Source organism: Calidris pugnax, unplaced genomic scaffold (assembly GCF_001431845.1).
Source record: "Calidris pugnax isolate Ruff unplaced genomic scaffold, ASM143184v1 scaffold95, whole genome shotgun sequence".
Taxonomy (NCBI): Eukaryota; Metazoa; Chordata; class Aves; order Charadriiformes; family Scolopacidae; genus Calidris; species Calidris pugnax.
The window spans coordinates 9,212,449-9,231,435 of NW_015090885.1; the positions used below are offsets into that span (position 1 = coordinate 9,212,449).

General features: G+C 37.2%; 1 protein-coding gene across 1 annotated transcript in view; it reads right to left on the minus strand.

The window, feature by feature from the left end:
- The window catches only part of EPHA3 (EPH receptor A3), a 232,273-nt gene that overhangs the window by 119,925 nt on the left and 93,361 nt on the right, over positions 1-18,987 (minus strand). The gene's annotated exons all lie outside the window — the stretch shown is intronic.

The following is an 18,987-nucleotide window of genomic DNA, read 5'->3' on the forward strand; positions in this document are numbered from 1 at the left end:
TTTTTTTTTTTTTTTTTTTTTTTTTTTTTTTTGTACAGAAAGCATGGCCACCTACCTAGTAAAATAAGACGTTGTCACTCTTCTTGTAAGGACTAAAAGCTTTGTGAGCTGAGCTGACATCTCACACAAAATTTCCAGAAACAACATTGTTTGAATATCAATTGTATTTAGCTAGTGAAAATCAAGATGCTGTGATTTTCTCCAACTTGTGTTTAGATTTAACCAAAGTTTAGGTTTGTAACCTTCTCCTTAACTCCAAACTATTTTTCAATGACAAGTGACTTTCTTCCCCATTAGAAAAAGACAGACAGAGACGTCATGTCCTCAAGTTAGATCAAAGCTTGGAAAATATGAACTGGCATGACCGGCTGTTCTTTCTACAACAAACTCTATTCATACTTTTTAAAAAATCTGAATTCTGTTCCCTTTTCTTGCCTGAGTTCATTATCTCCTTATTTTTCAGTCTTTATTGTATGTACTCCAGGAGCTCTTGCTCTCTACAGCTCTGATTCAGGAAGTGTGTTTAAAGTTGCTTTACCTACATCTTATGGAGTAAGACATATACTTAAGTGCTACTCTAGAGGAATGTCTTTTTCCCTCCTCTTTGTCATTTTTATTCCCTAGAGGGTATTTACCAGGTAAAACACAGATCCGGTTGTGTAAATCCCACTAATTTAGGGTTTATTCAGAATGGATCAAGACAATTTTAAACTCCTTACTGCTTAAAAACTCTTGTCTTCTATCATGTTGATACTGTAAATTAGTATTAAATGTAGATGAAAAAAAAGTATTCAACTTCTGGTCTTACACAGCTGGAAATTAAGGTAAACTTCTTCCATTGTTAAAGGAAGAAATTAAAAAAGACGCCTTTTCTGATCTTAGGTACCTACAATCTGGGAAAATAAAGATCCAGATTGAAATGTGAAGTGGTAAGAAACTGTAAAAAGCTGACAATTCATTACTGCAGGACAGTACAAAGTTCTGTTTGAAAATCTAAAAAGTATGTGGAAATGCTTTTGTAATTTAAGAATTTAAGGAGAGTTAGGAGAAGGTGATCACTTTAAATGCAGCTATTTGCTAGCAATATTAACACTTCAATTCCTTAAATTAAGCTAGTGTTGTTTAGCTATTCAAATATCTGAAACTTTGAAAAGATGGTGGTTTTTTTTTAGCTCAGGACTGTAGCTCAGGAACTCATTTCTGATTTTGTTTACCAACTTTCTTAAGAGATTATTTCAATCTCAAGTCTTCCATTCAATGACAAAAATACCTCAGCTAGAAAATTCACAGTGGGACTTCCTTTTAAACATGAGGCTCTGGTCTTCCCACAAAGAGATGACCCTCAGCTGCCGAGCCTGTTCTTTCATGCTGTACAAGAAATTACAATCTATAAAATTTTAAGGGGAAAAAGGTAATTTTGTAGGACAATTAGTTAAAAAAATGTTACTCTATTACAAGGTACGAGTTTAATCCTTCACTGCGATGCTCACTAAACGTAAAGAAAGAGAGCACATAGAGAAAAAAGCTACCATTACAGTTTTAGCCAATATATGATCTTCTGGAATTTCTGTAACACTCTGTGTTCACATTTTGTAAATTAAACAGTAGTTATGAAAGCAAGTTGAAATAACATATCTTAAATCAGAACTTCCATTTCTCTTGGAGTGCTTGTGCCTTGTCAGATGTCAGGGACAGAACATGGCTATCGGCTGCAACAACATCACAAGTGCACCCAGTAAAAACTCTAACAGTAGTTGTTTGAGAGAAGAAATTAATTTTTCAGACCAAATACTCTACTTCAGCACAAACAAAGAAACAAAGAGCTGTCAAGATGGCAGAAAAGAAAATGAAAAGGCTTTTGAAATACTAATGCTGGAACTGAGCTCTAACACTTACTGGAAACAATGTGATGTTTGGAAACGGGACGGGGGGCGGATTATTTAAAGATTACAGATTAAAACTAATTTTCTTGTTTGAATCTTCAGCTAAAGGTATTTGCCAAAGATATATGTAAATCCATCCATGGTTATTTTATTTTTTTAAATGAGAGTAAAATTACAGTGGTCTGGATTAGCATCACAGCTGCACTCCCTCAGAACATCAGTGACTCACAGATACGCTTTTTAATGCGGAACGCTTTCTTTACTGTTACAGAAAAAAATACGTGATTTCCTGTGTTCTGTGGGAACTTTGGCTTCCTGAGAGCACCCTTTAGCTTATTCTCATAAATCTTCCTACCAAATGCAGAAAGCTCAGTAAAACTCACTCTCATACTTAATCAAATTTATTTTATAAGGCTTTTTTCAAACAACATCTAAGTAGTTAAACGAGCTCTCTACCATTCGCTACTGCTTTTGGCTCCTGTGTTTTTTAATTCATACGCTCATGTGAAACTGCTGTATCAAAAATAGAATACAGCAAGTTACCTTCACATATGTTATTATTCTGGTTTTAATTAGATGCATTGTATAAAGGATATACAATACTATTTTCCTTAAAGGCAGGCAGCAACCACTTAAAAATTCTCTTCCATTCAGTCACCTTTTGTCCTGTCCATAACTACCAGCTTGTGGTAGGTAGAATGATCAATAATCCATGAAGGCTGAATGTGAAGTCTCAGCATGGCACGTGGCTCTTTCCTCACACCAAGAACTCAGCTGAAATTTAGTCAAGTTGCACTCAAATAGCACAGTATTTTTATTCCTATAGGTCAGGTCATGTCAGCACTACCAACATAAAACCCTATTCTTAGTCATTTCCAACACAGATAAAGGTGGCCAAATTGCACAAGTGACTTTGGATTTGCAGAACCAACTTCAGATACGCAGAAGCAAAGCTGGATTACGAAAGAAATTGATGACAGTCAACTCACAGCGCTGTTGACAAAGCAACAAAGCTTTATTCCAGATACGAATTTTCCAGCACTATTTTGGGAAAGCACTGTAATCTGGAATAAGACATTTACCATTAAAAAGGGGTTAGTCTCTGATTCCATTCAGCCCTTCATTACGATTTGTAAAGGATGAAGATTATACTGCCCTGTTTTGTGAGGTACAAACTGGACCTGCACTGAAATCAACATTGCATAGGAAAACTGTAACCATAGGTCAAACAAATAAACATATTTAAAAATAGCTTTACGCGATTCAAATGTACACTGCCAAACAAGTACAGAAAATGTGTGAGACTATCAGAAAACTTTTTCATTTCAAGTGATTCAAATTGATTTTGCTCAAAACAATGACAGAGTCTATTAGCCAACGGTACTTGCCTAAATATAGTTCAGTACCGTAAGAGATGTACAGGAACAAATTTTTAATGCTACATTTAATCCTCTCTTAATTAGGCATGAAACAGAGTTTGTAGTCTTGCTGTGCTTCTCAAGTTCCTTAAATAAAAAGGTAATCTATAACTCATTATAAACAATGCCGAAAAGAAGACCAAAAAAGAAAGAAAAAGAAAAAAGGACATTTCATTCTCATGTCCAGTGATTCTCAAGGGAATTTTCATCTGACTCCATGTAAGATGATAACCCATTTACAACAGCCCTATTTTTAACAGTGAAAGTATCCTGTTAGCCCTTTGGATGCCCTGTTGGGACTTCAAACAGCAGGTTTCGTGCTTACATGCAGGCAACACTGTGCAATTGTGATGAACACAATTGTCGTATTCTTATTTCACTTAGGAGTCACTTCGCAATCTCAAGTACTGCTCTACGAGCACTGGTGATGGAATGGTCATTTCATTTGTTTATGATAGGATACATTTTTTTCTTCTCACTCCTAAAAAGATTTTCCTAAAACCTTGGAGGGAGCCAAAGCTTTCTTTATTTAGTGCAAATTATTTTTTCCCAAAGAACAAACCTTATAATTTATTCCATGCTCCTCCACAAAAGACAGATCACAGTCAGTATTTTCAGGAAGAGAAGACATGGATACATGAACAAAGAACACATCAGTAAGTTACTACACATAGATAGCCACTGTAGAAGCATATTCATAAGCTTTGTTTTGACCTGAAAAAGGTCAATTTAGAAGATACGTTTTCTTCCATGGGAACATTATCTGCAAAAATTAAAGGATATAAAGTATAAAAACACTAAAATATATTTCCTCTCTTTCACCTATAAAAACACTAAAATATATTTCCTCTCTTGAATCCAAGGACCAGGAACAGATTTTCTGTTACCTCGGTCATTACCAACTGAGGGATCTGCCTAACGATCTGCCTAACCTCTAAATATTTGTACAGGAAGAAAAAAAAAAAAGGGAAAAGAAGCAGCAGATAGGAAGAAAAAAGCACAGACCATGAAGCAAGAGCAACCAGCAAAAGCTATGATGCAAGACACAGCAATCTCACCTAGGAGGTCTGATGTAGTTTCTTCTGTTTTCTACACTTATGTGAGCCAACCATGTTCTCTCATGTAAAGAGAAACTAACTTGTTATTGCAACGCACTCACCAGGATAGGGAACTAACTCCTTTTTAGAGATGGAATACTGACGCCCAAAAAAACTATCTAAAACTACCTGAAGAATATGGGAAGGGGATTTGGTAGAGTTCAGGGCTCAAACCCTTGATAACAAAGCACTTTTCTTCTGAAACAACAGTTGCTTACCTATTGGCACTTCAGCACAAGCAAAAGCGCGTAATTCCATGCCATTCCTGGAGTCAGAAGCAGCAGGTTTTGGCAGTGGTTTTTCTGACTCAGCCTAGCATATATCACCATTGGGAAGGGATTCAAGTGTTTTCCTTCCAGAACTACAGGGATTCTGCTGGCAGAAAAGTTGGCATTTTTGCAAAGCTCTAGATGCAGTGAAAGGCAAGAAGACAATCTCCTGCCTTAAAGGTGCCCTGTTCCAATGTGAACACAGTGCACTCACTGGAAGAACGATGAATGCAGCTAATGGGTTAAAAGACTCAGTCTGAGGAGCAACAGTCATTAAGATACAATGCTAAAGAATGCCTCATAAAAACATCAAAAAAGTTGGAAAGGCCACAGACCAGAGATCAGCATCAACCAGACAAGAAACAGTAAAGGAAACAACATGAACAATAACAAAGATGTATCAACCTTACAGAAGAATCCCTTACCAACAGTTTATTAAAACTGTTTCTTCCCTGAATGCTCTGAACAGCTTTGTTGGGACAGACAACAGCAGAACTCTCCTTAGCCATAGTTACACCAGAAAACCAGCTGATTAATTGCTTCTCTAATTAGAAAATGAGGGTATAACTACAGTACAGTGCACGTCTCTGATTCAGTATCTCAGACTCTGAATCACTGCCCAGCTATATTGTGCATGACACTCAAACACCTTCTTACAGTAAAAAGCATCTCATTCCTATGGCCGTCCTCTTGTCTTCCATACCATCACACCAACTCCCCAGGCCCTGAAAGCTCAACGTAAGGAGCAGTTGTAAGAAGGTAAGTACAAATGAAGAGGAGGAATGATATAGCTAAGAAACAGAAGCATTGATAGTGCCATGATCTGACCATCCATGTCATGTAAAAGTTTTACAGTCTCACGTTTTCTCCCCACTCTGCTTTATTAGAGTGGGAAGGCTCAATATGTGTCTAATGTACCTAAAGAATATCAGCTACTGAGAAAATGAAGGGAAACCAAAAAGGTTGCATAAACTAGAAGAAAAAGGGATTGAAACTACAGGGAAAAGATTTAATGAGTTCCTGGAGAAAGAAATACGTACGTGAGACTGACATCTCTTAGACCCCAGAATAACTTCTCAAAAGAGACAACGGAACTCAGCACTTTGGATCTATTTAAGGTAGGATCAAGCAAAGTACAAAACCCCATGTACTGCAGGGAGCAATCAACACTGAAAGAGAAAGACAGAACCTATAGGTGGTCTTTCATCTTTAGCTCAGACGTTTCTAAATTTGTCATTAGAAATTTTTGCTATGGATTTCCTTCTTCTACTTTTTTTTTCTTTAATCATTAGAACAACTATGTAGCAACTACAAGTTAAATCCTTAACACTACGAGCATGCTAGCCTGTTTTCAAATGGCCTTCATAGCTTCATTTCATTTAGGAAAATACTAAAATGTCTAAACATAGTCACTACAAATGTATATAACCAAAATATTAATCTTGACAATGCTTCTTTAGAAAATTTCTTAGCATGGCAAAATAAATAAATTCCTCTGAAGAACATTCCTCACCTGTTTGAACAAAGAGGAAAGCTGATATTTGGAGGATCTGTGTTCAGCCCTGAGTAGCTGTTAAAAATAAGGCTCTATGAAATGCTTCTGTCAAAATGCAGACCACATAACCCTTATGCAATCAGAGATTTTCTCCAACTTGGTTTCTGGTTTTATTCAAGGATTTGGACCAGTTTTATGAAAGATCTTGAAACTAGTCTAATAAATGACTTCATATAAAAAGTATGTCCTACTTTCATACCAATGCTTCCGCATAACCACTGAAGACGGGGAAGCGCGACAGAGGTGCAGGATCAAGGCGTACAAGCAGTGAAAACTGAACACTTTGATTTTTCACATTCCTGACTGATGAGGCTTTGGGCAATTCAGTTTATCTGTAAGAGAAACCAGCTGGAGTCCAGAAATAATGCCTCTGCTTTTTGCACTTAGGGTAAACACGGAGCACTGGCGAATGGGACAGTCCTGTGAGCTGGCCCTACTCTCTGACCTGCAGGTGTCATAGTCCAACAGGTAACCCAGAGGCTTCCAGGCAGGACACCTCCCTCTGTCTGCAGCCATGCATCCCTGAAGGGAAGGAAGGAGAGGGATGGTTGGGGGTCCATGTCCCAGAGCAGGGAGGCTGACTGAAAGAGGGTGAGGCTGAGGCAAGAGGAGGAGACAGGACAGCATCCCAGCACAGTGCGGTACCCACTTTGCTTTCCCAGGGTGACTTATTTAGACTGTTCTCTAATCAGAAATGGGTACAGATCAGACCTGTGATGTGGATCTAAGAAGCCTTAAAAAAGTACAGAGGTTTCATGTAAAGTCCAAGGTAACAACAAGGAAAGTTTCACCAAAGCTGCAAATAAAGATGAATCAAACCCCTCAAATACAGGCAGAGCCAAACAGAACGGAATGTGCTTGCTAAACACAAACGTCAATCACAAAGCAGATCTTCAGGTTGTGACACCACATTATAAGCGCAGTATATTTTCCTGTTATTTGTCACGGAAACTTTTGGAAGCATTTTGAATTTAACCAATACAGGTTAAGTAACACTGTCTAGATGATACCCTCCCTGTGACTAGTACATCAAGGCCTGGGCCCAGCAGTTCTTGACACTTATTTCCACTTCTATCATTACCCTCTTTGATTTCCAGTGGGAATTGCAGTGTGGTTGCTCATGCTGTGCATCTCAGGAGTATTTGCTGACTCCTCATTTTTTTAATGACAATATCCCAAAGGCCCAGTAAGCCTATTTCATAGATTCATAGAAGCTGGAGATGGAAAAGACCTAGGTCATCCGGCCCATGCCTTCGCTTCCCCTCCCTCCTTCCCTGTTTGGCCAGTATATGATTGTTTCCTTCCCTGTTTGCTGGCCCAGTAATGTCTGATTTATCCACTGCATAAAATAACCACAGATAATTAATTACATGCTTTCAGTGAATATACAGCAAACTGCCTACCCAGAACTCAAGCTCCCACACCAGCAGAGAGCCGACTGAATTCATTTACAAAGCAAACATTAATGTTGCTCACCAGCTCCTTAAATTACTTCTGGAGGCCTTGGAACATTTTCTGTAACTTTCAGAATTTGGCTTTCTGAGGATAAGGTTACTTTTTCCCACTGATCCAGTTTGATTTCTAGTAATTTTCTGCTACATGTTTTACTCAGTTTCATTTACAATTTAGTTACTGAAGAAAAAGAGCAGTCTCAGGGTCTGGGATTTTTTCCATTTTCCTTCTCCTCAGCTTCTACCAGCAAGCCTGACTGTTGTAATAGCAAGAGAGCATAAAATGTGTCTAATAATAATATCTGAATAATAACTGAAGGAAAACAATGTAGGGAAAAGAGTTTCACTTAAGAAAACCCTCATTTGGCATTTTGTTTTAAATATTTTTTAAAGGTCAACTACTCTTGAAGGACTTTAAAGGTTGAGTAGGAGGATCTCAGTACCTGAGCAAAACAGAATATATCATAAGGTAGTGAAGCAGTGCAACAACGTTATGCATGGGGAGTTTGACAAATTACAAAGTCAGTGATCATCATACTTCACCTGCTTCATTTTTGTACTTACCATTTAAGCTGCATATTGCAAAAAATATACAAGTTTTCTTACATTTCTTTTGCTGCTTCACACATAGTCACTTTCCCTCTTCCCCATGGACATATCAGCCAGGAATACCAAAGCCACAGTATACTTGATTCACATTTTGCTACAAAGGTGCCCCCGGCTTTCTTGAGAGGGCACCTTTCCCTTCCTCAAAGGTACAACAGAACAACTGTAGAATGAGGCAAAACAGCAAACACCTACCTACATCCTATGTTTTCAGCAAGCTCTGTTCAGCACAGGTATTATCTGGTCACACCAGAAGACAGAGACTGCACCAATGCATTCTTTCCATGTCCAGCAACGTGTGCCCAGGCCCTGCTTTTGGCTCTAGGTAAGCATTTTTAATGGCTGGGGCAATTTTCATTCCAATCCTGGGGAAACAAATCCATTAGTGGTAACCTGGAGCTATTAATTTCGCCTGCAGTTAGTGGGGAATTTCCCAGCTAGCAGCTGCCCTCAAGTCTCATTCCACTTCTTAATGCTCTTGCATGATTTCCTCTGTCAGGCTTTGCCTCCTTTCCTGCTTCTTCCCCCACCAGTCTCCTGAATCTAACTCTAAGCATGAAAACAAGCAGGTAAACTGAAGTAAATGAGAGCATTAAAAAAACAATACCCATCTCATTCTTTGTCATGTTTCAGCCTTTGGTTCATTTTCTGAGGAAACAAGAAGTAGATAACCCTCTGAACAAGAGGATGGACTTGCACAGATGTTGGGGAAACTACTCACAGTCCAGCAATTTGAAGGACTGTACAAGTAACCTGAAGAGCAACCAGAGTACTCTCAAGAAGGCATGCTTGATTCTCTTTGCAATAATAGACAAAAATTTGCTGCATCTATGAACTCTTTCTTTAAGCCACACAGAATAAAAATTGTATAAAACAAATCATAATACATAGAGGAAAGGTGACAACAGCAGGCTGATTGACAGTAGGTTAACAGACCAGTTCCTGTAGTGTTAGGAAAAAACAACACTCCTCTTAGGATGTCACATCTCCAAAAATAAGCATGTCCATTCATGAATCGAGGACTGGTTCTACATCTTATTAAAATAAGCCATGTCTTCTGCTGTACCCTTCAAGCCTCCAAAGGAGAAACAGCTAACAGTAAATTGGGTTTGGACCAATAATTTCCCCAAGAAGACTGACAGAACACATATGCATTGACTGATCTATCTCTTGGTCTTATTTTCATTTTATATCAAGAAAAGCATTATGTATATAGCTTTGCATGCAGGCCAGTGACAGGTTAAAAAAAAAATAAAAATCTTACTGCCATTTAGGTGTACGAAATACTTTGATACCTCAAAGATATGCTTAACGCATCTGAACATTCCTTCACATCCTGGTTTCATTCAAATCCCTTAAAGGACTTTCAAATCCAGCTCTGAAGCTGCCTAGACCTAAACTGCAAACTACTATACATTAGTGTGCCTTTGACTGTAAATGTACTTAATAGGAAAGCACATTTGGAGGGTTTGGGGTGGTGGCAGGGGCAATCCATGAGCCCCTGTGATCTTTACCAGTATTTTCTAATGATATTTTTGAAATATTGATATCCAGCCCTTCAAGCTTACAAGCTTTTTGACTTCAGAATTTGAAAATGCTAAAGCCCCAAGTCCACGGTTCGGGATGCTATCATTGTGTACAGTGAGCTAGACTTCCTCATTTTTTTTGTTAATGTAAAACGTGGATGAAAGGCCCCATGAAGTTCAGATTACCATAAATTCAATTTCCTCAACTGTTAAAAATAAACAAGATCCATACACTGTGTGCAGGCTTGCTTTGAGGACAGTCTTGCCTTTGAAACAACTGAGATGCAGAGAAGGATGATAGTCATTGGTTTTTAAATGCTAGTGGAAAGAACAGGTGAAATTCAACTATTTCTTAAAGATCCCGATCTAGACATTCCCTAAACATACAGACCAAGTTTTTATGATTTGCACTTTATGCTTTTTGGTTTTTTTCCTCCTGAGAATCTCCTTGCTATCAGCAAGGGCTTTTGCCACAAATATTTGGAAGTGCAGCCTGTGTCCTACTAATCAAGGCAAGTGCTTACTTATAACATCACTGCTTGACTCAGTAATCTCCCCAAAAGCCTCCCCTCTTTTCTTTATAGGTGAGACCTGAAACTGGCCTTTATTTTTAATACACCATGAAACCAGGACCTGATCTCTCCCCATTATACATAGGGTCATTTCTGAAACACATTCTCCTTTTCATGAATTCAATCCATGCTACAGCTCCCAAGAGACTAAGTGCAGTTAGAGCACGATCGTAGCAACTAAGGCTTACTCTGAGTCCTTAAAAGTTTTGGGGTTTTTTTCCCTCTCTTTCTATTTGTTTGGATAGGGTTTTTAATTCCCTTCTTTCTTAAAGAAAGTGGTGGGTGAAAGAAATAAAAAGTATTCAAACTATTGTGTGATGGTAATTGTTCTTATTTCATAAACCTGCAAATCCTCTTTTTTTTCATATAATAAAACCCTTTCAGATCCTCTGAGCACAAATGTACTGGGATTAACTTCTGTTGTGCACCTCAGGAATCTCTAGGCCAGAAGAGGTGACATTAGCTTCCACAAGAAAAGTCTCCAGAAAATAATTTATGGTTATTCACACGGGGAAACTGCAAAATCTTCCAAATATGCAAGCATGCCAGCAACTCCTGCTGGGATCAGGAGTATCACTTGCAGCACTGCTTTAACCACCGCTTCACCTCCACACTTGTCAATGCATAAATCTTTCATTATCGCTGGGAATAACTGAATGACACCTGGGAACAGTAGTGAAGGAAGATTTAAAAACACCCTAAAGACTCCCATGTTTCCTTAAACCAGATGAATTTGAGAGGATATTTATCCAAAATATTACGGTCAGGTTCATCTTAAATATATTCATTTCATGTTCAGAGCATTCTTGAAATGGCATAAGAGATAAAGGAGTTCATGCCCTACAATTAATGAACACAGTACTGTAATTAACATGGACTTAATATTTCATTAGTGACACCAAGAGCCCACATAGAGAGAAAACACTGTTATCACATCAAAATACATTTTAATTCCATTTCTAAATAAGAAGACATCAAACTCATTCAGTTTCAAAAACTAATCTTCACGTTCACTCTGGCCATTTACTTGAGGCAGTAACTGCTAAAGACGGGCTGTGTACTACTGTGGAGTTTACTGAATTAATGTTTAGGACATGAATCAATTTAGGAACAACAATCTTATGGCATCATTCAATCTTCTTTCCAACGTGACATCTGAAGTGTGCTTTGTGAAAAGAGTATACCCAAATTATTTAGATTATATTTCAATATCGATCCTATATAATCAGATTAGGCAGCTTTCCTCACTCTTGCAAAAATCCTGGTTATTTAAATATTTGTCACCACCTAGCCCAGTATATTTAAAATATAATAAATTTCTGTTCTCAGGAATATATGACAAATATACATTAATAGCTAAGGATATCATAAATCTCAGTGTCAGCTATCAAAGTTTTCAAAAGAAAGGTCAAAAATAAAAACATGCAGGTATTTTATGACTTTTTTTTCAATCTATGTTTTTTGGACCACTTCAAGATTCTCTACAGATATTACTTAAGAAAAGGAAGCCCGCAGCCTTTTAGTTTAAATACACTATATGCATATCTGCTTCTCCAATGGGAAAAAAAATAATCAGGATCTGAAAGTCAAAAACAAATGCTGAAAAACATTAATTCATGCTGTTGCAAGATTTCTGCATTGTGTTGGGCTGCTAAAAAAAATAACAATGCAAGGTATTCAGAAAAGAAACCCATCTGTCTCCCTGTGTTTATAAGTTATCGAACTGTTAAAAGCACACTGATTGTCAAAGTAAATATTAATAGAATGATAACTAATTAATAGCAAAAATACTACTCTGTTATACAAATACATAATCTATATATCTCAAAGTAGATCAAACATACGTGCTTTTACATTTAAATAATAATATATGGTGGCATTTCAAGCACAAACCCTTATCTCCACATACTTACAAGTCATTCCATTTAATCTGTGACAGATAATTACTGGGATGAACCCATATGGGGCTTTTTTGAATGCACAGTGTGTGCATTGCTGGTATTATTTTTAATTTTTATTTAGGTTCAGTAAGTATATTTTCTTATAGCTGTGATAAACAGGCAGAAGGTGGGAAGTTTGCCCTTCATGACTCTGACCACCAAATGTCCCTCTAGTAGCAGCCACTGATCGATTCCCATACGTCCCACGTCCTTCCCAAATGACACTCCTAGCCCAGCTGGGTCACATTTCTGTAGTTTGCTGAGCTGACAGCTGAGGGTACATCTACTCTGTTTGGACAAATTCAAGTACATTTAAACAGAGCAAGAGCCTAACAGTTTGTGTCAGTCATGAATATGCTCATGGGGAAAAAGTGAATGCATTTATCTTTATTTTTTAGCTACCTCCCACCTCATGTATTGATAACTCATTTAAGTATTTGCTGCTGACTGAATATTCAGCTCAAGGTAAAATTTCAAATGCACAGACGTATATTTGCCATGCTTTGTTACAGTTGAGTCAGCATGTATGGTATAACATGTTAGAAAATACTTTATACTATTGTTTTAAAATGTCTTTCTGGTTTTCATGCAACAACTTTAAAGAATGTAAAACACCTTTGTTACCAGGTTTACTCTAACTAACCTACTTTCCTTCAACAGAAAGGAAATCTCACAACGGATTTAGAGAAATTGTTGTATGTGCATATATATATAAATATTTACATACTTACACACACACATGTGCACACACGGGATGATATTTTAGAAACTAAGGTATTTCTAAAGAGAGGCTACATGAGACTATTCCCCTGGGGTTTTTTTGCTCTGTCCAGATCCTTAAATAAATAAATGAATGCAGTACAGTGTGAAGATGGGAGATACACTTATTAATGCATACATTTGTCCTGAGCCTTCAAAGAATTAAAGTGACCTTCAAAGCCGATCAGATAGAGCCACGGTTGTATTTCTACTAGTCACAGAACCAATAACAAAATATTTACCATCCCTGCAAGTTAGAGATACTCTTTCTGCTTCAATTTATATCAGAAATAATCTAGAACACTCTGTGCTATTAGGTATGAACTGAGTCCCTAAACAGATCGATCTAAATTTTATTCAAAACAGGGAGCCAAACCATGGTCCTCTGGGAGAAGCAAAAGTCAATGGAAATCCATCCATGAAGAGATAAATTTATAAGTGAAACATTTATGTGCAACTCATAATTGCCTAATATCTGTAGCCTGATACAGACTAATGGCAGTAGATTATTTTTTTTTTTTTATCAGGGGAGCATTTAGTCAAACAATTAGTCAATATTTGGTCAAATGTTATGACGATAAGTTTGTTTCAGATCTGGTTGTACCTTTTCAGTTGGTCAAATTACAATTCATCTGTTCTGTTTTATCCTTAGACAGGCACAAACTTGAAAACTTCACTAGGTACCTAAATTAAATTAACTAAAAAAAAAAAAAAAAGAGTTTTTCTTTTAAAATTATTAAAAAAAAATAATTCCATAGAATCACATGGCTTAACTCAGCTACTACTTCATTGAAGTTTTCATATCAAAAAAAATGCAACCATGTCTTCTTGAAGTTGTTTTTCTTGAACAGAGTGGGACGGCTGATGTTTATCAGGAAAGTATCACATCTTTTTTTGCATTTTTAACCTATTGCTTTAGTGGAAGTTGAAAACACTTTGTACCTTACTGCTTTGTGGTCTTAATTGCTCATCTTGTATTGAAATACACCATAAATGTGTTTCAGAAAGCAACTGAGATGAGTAATGTGCTGTGATATCTACTATTTTCTTCTTCTGTCATAGGAAAATATAGGGAGGAGCTGATGAAGAACTAGTGCATCTTGTCTCACGTTACCATTTGACAGGAACAGTTTCCAGAAAATGACCTCCCTGCAATACAGGAATTGCTGTGAAGGAGAGGACTATTTCTGAGGGGTTTGTCTTGTTTTGTTTTAATGTCAGATTTATGAAGTATTCCTCTACAGAATACTTCATATCACTGAGCATTTAGGGGTCCTTTCACTGTTGACTGAACTGTTTTTAACTTGTTTGCCATGAAAGAGGCTGTAGCCTGCACAGGGTAGAAAGGAGCACTGTGCAGCTTCCAAATTTCTGCTGCGGCTCGTCTAAGTGACTTACCTGACCTACATAAACATACCTTTCTTGAAGAGACTTCTGAAGTGCTATACACCAGCCACAAGCCACAGTAAGGACCAAATTATCCATTCCAAAAAGCCAATTATTTTTTCAAATGTTTCCCCCCTCCGGATCAGCATATAACCTAGGATATTACTCCTAAGTATTCAAAACAATGACGTTGTCCCTCAAGTATTTAAGTGCATTGAGACACCTGCACCCCAGAGGGCAACAGCAGATACTGAAGATTAACACCAAAGACTGCTCACCGAGGCCTCCTTCACGACCACCCTACTAATGTGTTATTTTATCAAGCTGTTACACTTTCCTCTCTAACCTGAAGCGTGAGGAGGATGCCTGTCCCTGGTGGGGCTGGCAGACAGACCCCTGAGCCTTCACTCATGTTGGGATGTCAGCGGTGCCTGTGCAGCTGTCCTGCCCTCTGAGGCATCAGCTGGCTGGAGGGGGACAGACACGAGACCTATTAGCACCTCCACAGCTCAGGCCGGTCTGCCTGATTACAAATTCATTGAAATTAATTAATTTTTAATTTCACACTAACCTCAGCTATTATAAATCAAGCCAACCAGGCCAGGGAAACATTCACTGAAATATGAAACTGTCTGTCAAAGAAGCGCCTGATCACAGGTTCAACTTCAGTAATCTGTCACTTGAGAGACAAGAAGGAAGCAAATTACTTTTCACAGAAATTACTAGAAAATATTGCCTTGATTAATTATGCTGTTTCAGAAAGGGCACAAAAGGAAAAAAATATTATACCAGTTCTGAGCTCTGTAGGACAGGGTCTGGTATTCCAGCCTGATGAATGGTTTAATCATCTGGAAAATCTATTAAAAAAAGAATTAATCTTTTTTATTTTTTTCCAAACGAAGGAATAAAAACTCCTTTTACACAATACAAATAATGAAAAATAATAGAAATTATTAACACTCCCGTATCCATGCAAGCAATACCTAGGCTCTTCATAGATGTTTTTCTCTCTGTCCTCAGACTTCTTTAGCATAGCTCTAGGGAAAAGGAAATGATCTTACTTTGAGATATTGACAGGTTTGATAAAGATTCAGTTGATATCCTTCTTCCTGCCTTCTGGTGCTTTGTTAACATGAAGCAGTTACCTATCACATACATCTCTGCAACAGGAGCCTGTTTCAGTTCCATCAGAATTAAATCTCATCCAAGATAACACCACCTCCTCATATCAACAAAATTCACGGGCTAGAGGGTTTTGCTTGCTTTTTAGTTTTTGAAGCTTGGATCTATTGTGTTGGAAGTGGTCTGGTCTGACCACACTGGAGTAAACGGAAGAGTTAACTGCTTTCATAAGCTCAGCACATAAACCTGAGTTGGACCAAATATTACCCTTTAATATTCATATATTAGGCACTACTAAGTGATAGTATAAGAACTATGGCACTGAATATGATGTATTCAGTGTACACGTAAGATATGAGTTAATTTTAGACAAATAGAAAAACGGGACTGAGCCCAAGGACCTCCTACACAACTCCTTCCTCTCTTTACTCAACTTGCATTTTAAATTCATGTCTACTTATTCTGAATGCCAGTTTGTTGCAAATAAGATTACTTTGCTTCTTAAGGATAAAATTTCATAGCCAATATCCTTACAAATGTAAGAACTACTACAAGAAGTACTGTACCAAGTAAGGCCAAACCTCCACTGAGACTTCTGTGCTTATTGGAGAACATCTCTCTAACTGCCAATGCCTGACAGGAGTAAAGCAACAATACAGGTGTTTTGATTCTTCTTCAGAATATTTTCCTAGACTTCAGCTATTTGTGGTAAAGGAACATCCTAAGCCAGAGAAGATGCCTTTGCATTTAATAACTTTCAATAGATTTTTTTCCATCTTTTTATACAGTCATTTTTTGAATCCATGTATGTTTTCAGCATCCACAGTGTCTTACAGTAAGCAGTCCTATAACTTAAAGTGCAATAAGGCAATGATAAAACAGGCTAAAGTAAGGAAATAACTACAGATGTCCTCTAGAAATATGACAATAAAACCACTGTCCCACAGTCTACCATATTATGCATGATTATGAAATGCATTTGCACACATTTGCACTAGGCTGTTTATAAAGGTGCTAGTTGGAAGTGTGGGACGTTGGAGGAGTGTGAAACATTTATTGTGATTATTTTCTGTATCATGCCACCTGCAAAACTGAGAGTATTTACTACTGAGAATGTAAATTTCCTGAGCTTGAAAACATCAAAACAAGAAAACTTCTAAAAATCAAGATCATTATACGGCTGTTCAGCACTTTAGCAGGTATACATGGGAAGGACCTGACTTCTTTTTTTCTCTATGTAAAAGAAATGTGGCAGTTTTACAACATTAACCCTGGTCCTCCCTAGGATAGAAAAAGAAGATTCAGTGGAAAGATGGGAATTTTCTCTTTCCAAGGAGATAAAACTCTTATCTCAAGCTTTGTTGGCATTAGTATTTAATTTTAAATTTAAGAATCAATGATATTTTTATTAATGGCACTGATTATGCCAATTTAAAACTGTGATACTTTTAAGAATAGAGAAATCATCCCTGATTGAATTTTGCTCCACTTCTTCTTTGGAAAGAGATTGTTTCTGTAGGAGAATTCAATATCTGAAGCAGGAAACTTTTTTCTTTTCCAAAACCAGAATGACTTCAAAACTACTCAGACATATAAGATTATAGCTGATGGGAAAATCCTTCACCAAACAATTTTCTGCTCAAAAATACTGTTACATCAAGATTGAAATCTCTTCTCAAAATTGACAAGATGTGTGCGTGTGCATACATATTTGGGTGACTGTGAGAAAGGAAATCAACAATCTATGCTTAAGCATACAAATCCAAGGATGTCATCCTAAAAAATAGGGTTATTGGAAGCTTACCATCTGGTATTTCAAAAATACTCATTTTTTTAGTGTGTTTAAATCACGGATTCTGATATTCTAGGCTGTTTCATATTCCATACATACACTAGCCCCACATTGTCAGCTGGAAACAAACGTTGAGCTGTTATGACAGAATACGCATGAGGCACGATCCTTCGGTATGGATAGGAAAGGAGAGAGTTGAAAGACTACTCACGGCTGCATACAGTATTTCAATAAAGTTATTGTGCCCTGCACCTTTATAAACAGCCCAGTGCAAATGCGTGCAAGTGCATTTCATAGCTGTGCCAATTATGTACCTGTATGCTACATGCATATAAATATGGGCACATTCAAGACAGGCACAAACTGCTAAAAAGCTCTGCTCTGAAATGCATACATACAAGCAAATTTAGACACTCAAAAGAACCCTCACTGCTGCCAACAAACTGCTGGGATGAGGAAGATTACAAAAGATCAGTGAAATGGGACTCATATTAGTACCACAACCCATCACCGAAGGTGTACATTTAGCTACTTGGCAATTACTCGGAATATTCACTGCCAAGAAGCAATTAAAAAACAAACAAAAAACCAAACAAAAACCCCAAGAATTAACCTTTTTCAATATCATCTTTTTAAGGGCTTTATGTTACGTATCCTAACTATTACGTTCAACTAATTTTGTTTGATTCCATTTCCTCTTGAATGACTGATTTTTCTTTGTACAAAATACCTAAAGATAAACATAGGAAGGTTATAGACAAAAATAATAGGGATGAAAGAAGACTATATTGTCAAAGGAAAACATGAAACGTAAACACTATGTTTTTTTTCACAAGCAGCTATGAACCCACCATTAGGATGAGAGGAAGATATTATTTCATGTCAGGATATGAATGTCCACCTTATGTGAGGGAGGAGGGGAGATGAAAATAATTATTCTTATGTTGTGTATCACCAAAATACTCCAAGGTATCTTAACCTCCAGAATGCTTTCCTGGTAAAGCATGGGTGGTTGTTGTTGGTTCTTTTTTTAAAACAACTGTCCAAATTATTAATTTTTTCATCTCTATATGTTTGAAGTGTAGCAGCCTGGAGAACACAGCTGAATTAATAATAGAATCATAGATTCATTTAGGTTGGAAAAGACCTTTAAAAAATAATACCTCTGACTTGAAACTTACCCTTCAAAACCAAAGTCCAATTAATGTATCTGCAAAAAAACCCAAAATGTAAGACCTTTCACTAAACTTTTATTTTATTTTGTAGAATATGAATTAGGAATGAGACTTACTACATTCATATGTAATTTACTAAGCAAATAAAAGCAACACCTTTTCTGTAAGTCACTAGGCAGACGAACCATGAAAGTTAAACCTTAAGGAAAGCCATTTTAGGAACAGCAAAAGTCAGCTCACTTTTGTTGCAAGGGACTCTCTCATATGATTTCATCCAGTGATACTACGTTTATGCTCCTTCATTCAACACAGGAAAAAAAAAAAAAGAAATCTCACTTCTGATTTGTTTCAAGCTAGATGTCTTCCTCCCCTGAGAAGGTTTAAACACACATTATGAGCTTGGTCTAGTAATCATTCAAAGCAAAATTCCGACTCA